A 6,000-nucleotide genomic window follows, 5' to 3' on the forward strand; every position below is an offset into this window, starting at 1 on the left:
CCAATACTTTGGCCACCTCACTCAAAGAGTTGACTCATTGGAAAAGACCATGATGCTGGGAGGGATTGGGGGCAGGAGGAGAAGGGGACGACAGAGGATGAGATGGCTGGATGGCATCACCGACTTGATGGACATGAGTTTGAGTGAACTCCAGGAGTTGGTGATGGACAGGGAGGCCTGGCGTGCTGGGATTCATGGGATTGCAAAGAGTCACACATGATTGAGCGACTGAACTGAACATTACCAACATGTAGAGAAGTACATGGTGTATATTAGGCACTATTTTTGAATGAATGAATAATTGTCTTACATAATTTTTAGTTAAATAGCTCCTTTATATTTTTTCCTTACAAGTGTATTTATCCTCTGAGATTCATATGGACAAGAATGAGGAGGCATGAAAGAAGGGTTATACCAAGACACAAGTATAAGTAATACATATCATAATATTTAAGCCCTGAAATTTACCATCTCTGGCATTAAAATGTAGAGATCCTTGCATAATAAAATTAATCATACATGGCTGTGACAATAATTGGCCAGATATGCCATGTCTGTTCAAATTCCAGTAGGCATGAACCAATTCTGCTGCATTTAAAACATGTTTATTTTTTGCCATGTTTGTGGTTCTGCTGCTGCTGCTGCTAAGTCACTTCAGTTCTGCTACTTTATATTTAAAAAAAAAAAGAAAAGTAAACTACCTTTGAAGAAAGATTCAAGTCCTTTCTGTGAAAATCATTTTATTATAAATGGAATCATACATTTTGTGAGTTTTAAGGATGATTGCAACCTCTGAAATTTTTAAATTAAAATACATACGGCACCAAAATTCTGTCTTCCAAAGACATATCACTAAGAAGTAACGTGATCCAGTACCTAAATTCCAATTTAATGTTTTGTACTTCATATTTTCACTTAAATTCTCATTGTTGTTGTCTCTAAGTCATGTCCAACGCCTTGTGATGCCATGAGTTGCAGCATGCCAGCATTTGCTGTGCTTAACTATCTCCCAGCATTTTCTCAAATTCATGTTCATTGAGTTGGTGATGCCATCCAGTCAGATTCTCTGATGCCATCCAATTGGATCCTCTGCCACTGGCTTATCTCCCTGCCTTCAATCTTTCCCAACATTAGGGTCTTTTCCATTGAGTAGGCCCTTCACAACATGTGGCCAAAGTATTGGAGCTTCAGCTTCCTCATCAGTCCTTCCAATGAATATTCAGGGTTGATTTCCTTTGGGATTAACCGCTTTGATTCCCTTGCTGCCCAAGGAACTCTAAGGAGTATTCTCTGCACCACAATTTGACAGCATCAATTCTTCAGCATTCATCCTTTTATGGTCCAACTCTTACATCTCTGCATGACTACTGGAAAAACTATACTTTGACTATACAGATCTTTGTTTGCAAAGTGATGTCTCTGCTTTTTAATATGCTAAGTTTGTCATAGTTTTTTTTTTTTTTTTTTCTCCCCCAAAGAGCAGGAATCTTAATTTTGTGACTGCAGTCACCATCCTCAGTGATTTTAGAGCCCAAGAAAATAAAATCTGTCAGTGTTTCCATTGTTTCCTCATCAATTTGCCAGGAAATGATGGGACCAGATGCCACAATCTTAATTTTTTGAATGTTGAGTGTTAAGCCAGCTTTTTCACTCTCCTCTTTGATCTTTCATCAACAGGCTCTTTAGTTCCCCTTCACTTTCTGCCATAAGGGTGGTGTCATCTGAAGTTGTTTATATTTCTCCCAGCATTCATGATTCCAGCTTGTGCTTCATCCAGCCCAGTGTTTCTCATGATATACTTGGCATATAAGTTAACGGGATAAAAATGTACAGCCTTGATGTGCTCTCTTCCCTATTTGGAACCAGTCTGCTCTTCCATGTTCAGTACTAATTGTTGCTTCTTGACCCGAATACAGGTTTCTCAGGAAACAGGTAAGGTGGTCTGGTATTTCCATATCTTCAAGAATTTTCCCCAGCTTATTGTAATCCACACAGTCAAAAGCTTTAGCATAGTCAATAAAGCAGAAGTAGACTTTAAAAAAAAAAATTCCTTACTCGTTTTATGATCCAACAGCTGTTGGCAGTTTGATCTCTAGTTCTCCTTTTCTAAACCCAGTTTGTACATCTAGAAGTTATTGGTTCACATACTGTTGAAGCCTAGTTTGAAGGATTTTGAGCATTATGATGGTAGGATGTGAAATAAGCACAATCGTATGGTAGTTTGAACATTCTTCATCATTGCCTTTCTTGGGGATTGGAATGAAAACTGACCTTTTCCAAAATGTAAACAATGGGGAAGTTTTATTAAATAAGGAATATCAGTTGATAAATCTATAGTGATAGATAATGTAAAAACTAACTTAACAATAAAATTTAGGAGAAAATGAATTCCATATACTGAAAGAACAATGATATAAAATACTATTGCTGATTTAAAAGCTTAGCTTTTCTTTCAAATATTTCTATCCTTAGGAAGTTTGTAAAAATTGATGTTAAAATTGTAGAAATGAAGAACAGATTAGTGCTTTCCAGAGAGTAGAGACAAGGTAGAAAAGTATATTGGTGTGGCTGTAAAAGGACAATAGGAAAAATCTAGGTAGCGATGGAAATTCTGTGTCTTGACTGTAATGTAGAAATCCCAGTTCTAAGAATGTATATATTTCGTAAGACACTGCCGTTGCTGGAACTGAGCCAAGGATACATGGGGCTTCTCAGGAGATTCAGCCACAAAGAATCTGCCTGCCAGTGCTGGATACTCAGGTTCGACCTTGGATGGGGAAGATCCCCTGGAGAAGGAAATGGCAACCCACTCCAGTATTTTCGCCTGGGAAATCCCATGGAGAGTGGAGCCTAGTGGGCTACAGTCCATAGGGTCACCAAGAGTCAGGTCCAACTCAGTGACTGAACAACAGCAACGAAGGATAAATAGGATCTTTATTATTTTGTACAGTTTCATGTGAATTCTGCAACTTCATGTGAATTGCAGTTAGCTCAATTGATTTAAATTGTGAACCTATTAAATACAGTGACAACTTAGGGTTTTGTCATTTTGAGAATATGCTATAATATAAATAAAAATAAAATCGGTATTCAGAGTGTTAAGTTTCTGTGTGTGTAACATGTTTGGGGGAAAATATTGAATTTATTTATGGAGTTAAGATAGTTTATAGTGACAGTATACTTTGACTTGTTGGGATAATGTGTTATAATAGGAAGCCTGATATTTTTATTGCTAGTTTGGTGTTTCCTGTTTTTTCAATTATCTATAGATTTAAGGTAAATTTTGTAATCTTCATGTTAGTCTTCCTATATCATTTCTTAGGCCATTGTATATTTCAGTGATTTTAATGTGCATATTAATAACAGTATCATTTCATTACATTCTTTTCTTGTTCTACTATAAAGCCAGGGTAAATAAAACCAGAAAAATTATGATAATATATCTGTGATATACCTATGTTGTATATTAACTAATAATATTAAAATGTTACTCCTGGCATTTTTGTAACATGATTTGACCATTAGACCATCCTCCTGGCCTAACTGACCTGTTCGTAAAATGTGGGTGTGGGGTTGGATGACATCTATCACCTCTTTTTAATCTAAATGCATTGACTTTCTAAGTTAGCTTCTTGTATAAATTCTCAAATGCATAAGGCTTCTGGAATAGAGTGGAAGCTTTCAAAGTGCATGAGACATGTCAGACTCTAGTGGGTAAGGAATGCTCTTGGAGGAGATTTAGTTAGAGAGACTAAGAGTCACATGTTTAAAACCCCTTGCATACCATCATACTGTAATTATCTGAATTGTAGGTTATCAGTGATATCTTGGCAGCAATTACTGTGGGCTATGACATGATATTTATATTCATGGAGAATTAGGAGGCATATCCTAGCATTGCATAGCTAACCCTTTTATTTGTGTATTTATCTATTTAATTTTTGTGTCCAAATATAAAGGTGGAAATGTTACTTAACATTTGACTATGTTTTGTTTTAAAGAATGAAGATTTTCATCATTGTGTGCAGAGGGAGAAAAGAACATAGAGAACAAATTCTTTATTCAGGATCTAGAAATACATTCTGAAGGGGAAAGAAAGAGGCGTGTTTTGAAGCAAAGAGATGTACAAGAAATTTTGACAAAAAGAATTCTCATTCATATGCCTAAAGGGTAAAGTGTAAAGTCCCTTTGCCACTTTGTTTATTAAAAATGATTCTGAAGGTCTACTCAGTCTCCAGCCACTTCAGATTAGCTCTTTTTCATGTCAAGGACTCACCTGCTGAAATGACTTTTTGTTTACTCATTTATTTTTTTCTCTTTTCAGTGTCTCTCCTATCCAGAGTACTTTTAGCTCTTAGAAAAGAAAGCTTCATACACTTTTACTACAGTATTCATGCTCTCCCCAGTTTAACAATTTTAAGACTCACAAGATCAAACCTTCTTCCTCAGGTTTAGATATTGCCTTTTTTTTTTTTCCTGTCAAGAATGCTACTTATTCCAGATATACTACCGTTAGAATAACTTCCTCCCTAGACAATGATAATCTACAAGGCATAGAGATCAATATCAATTATCTCAATTCAGATGTGAATAATAAATCAGTAAGCCTTAAAACAAACAAAATCTGTCTAAGCTTTTAAAGGTAACAAAAAGATAGAAGAAACTGAATGCAAAATGTAAGGGAATTACCTCTTGCTTACTCAGAATACCCTTTTTCCTCTTGATTCTTTGTGTATCTGTGTGTTCGGATGTGCAGATAATCAGAAATGTCTCAAAAGGCAAGACAGCTACAATCACAGAAATACTAGATTACTGGTGGGAAAGTAAATGATTGATATCTTTTAAATAGCTTAAAATGGTAGAGATGGTAATATAATTAAGCATTTTAAACAAAGAGTGATGGTAAGTGTCTGCATGTTCAGTCATGTCTGATTATTTGCAGCCCTTTGGACTGCAGCCCACCAGGCTCCTCTGTCCATGGGGCTCTCCAGGCAAGAATACTGCAGTGGGTTGCCATTTTCTCCTCCAGGGGATCTTCCCAATCCAGGGATTGAACCTATGTATTTTGCAGCTCCTGTATTACAGGTAGACTCTTTACCCACTTAGCGATCGTGGAAGCCCTTGACAAAGAGGGTGGCTTCTTGTTTCATTTTATTTATAAACAACCACATTTTTAGAGAAAGCCTGACTCTGTGAGGTAAGATTGTCCAAAGTGTGAGCAATTACCTTGTTTTGTCCAAATGTATTGTATTTAAAAGTATTTAGTATTCTGTCATTAAACGTATTTCCAAGTTTATAGACATCACTTTATTAGTCTGGTGGAAGTTAAATTTGAAACAGTAAAACACAAAACCACAAAGCGACAGTGACATGAAAAATTTTCTTGAATTAAAAAAAAATAGTTACTTGTATTTACAACACTAAAATAGGGCACACTTGCAAAACCAGCTTGATTCAAGGTCTTATGCAATTAAATCTGGGTTGTATTTGATGTCAAATATTACAAATTCAGTTTGCCTAGAAATGCAGCCCTATTTACCAACTGTTTATTGAGTTAAACATAAAAATATTAAACACTTTTCCTCTAAGACTATTAAAAGTGGTAATAAAATCTGAGAAAGCATCCTGTTATCATGAACTTTGAGAGCACCTACTTATGGAGCAGATTAATTATAGAAGACAAGAGGCAACATTTTCCGGATGTGAAGCTGCAGGTAGTCTAACCATATTCACAGCTGAAAATTAATATTATCTAGAACTCATACTGATGTAATCATATTGAACTTGCTACTTCAAGTATGGGGTAAATAATTTGAATGGATAGAGGAAGCAAGAAGTCATCAGTCATTGCAGAATTTAGGATCTTAAAAAAAACAAGACATTCGCTGAGTTGAAAAAAAGTTTGACTGTTTTATATTCTTTGAACAAAGGTAAACTTTAACATAGCTTCTTAAGTCTTTTGAACCACTATCAGAATTCTTCAGTTTAATCAAATTTTCC

General features: G+C 35.6%; 1 long non-coding RNA gene across 1 annotated transcript in view; it reads left to right on the plus strand.

Moving 5' to 3' along the window:
- LOC132345805 (uncharacterized) overlaps window positions 1-4,224 on the plus strand; it is a 39,112-nt gene extending 34,888 nt beyond the window's left edge. Inside the window, exon 2 of the long non-coding RNA XR_009495371.1 lies at window positions 4,002-4,224. This is a non-coding gene — a long non-coding RNA (uncharacterized lncRNA). The remainder of the gene's footprint in view (window positions 1-4,001) is intronic.
- Window positions 4,225-6,000: the final 1,776 nt, after the last annotated feature.

The sequence above is a fragment of the Bos taurus genome, chromosome 7 (assembly GCF_002263795.3).
Source record: "Bos taurus isolate L1 Dominette 01449 registration number 42190680 breed Hereford chromosome 7, ARS-UCD2.0, whole genome shotgun sequence".
In the NCBI taxonomy this organism is placed as follows: domain Eukaryota; kingdom Metazoa; phylum Chordata; class Mammalia; order Artiodactyla; family Bovidae; genus Bos; species Bos taurus.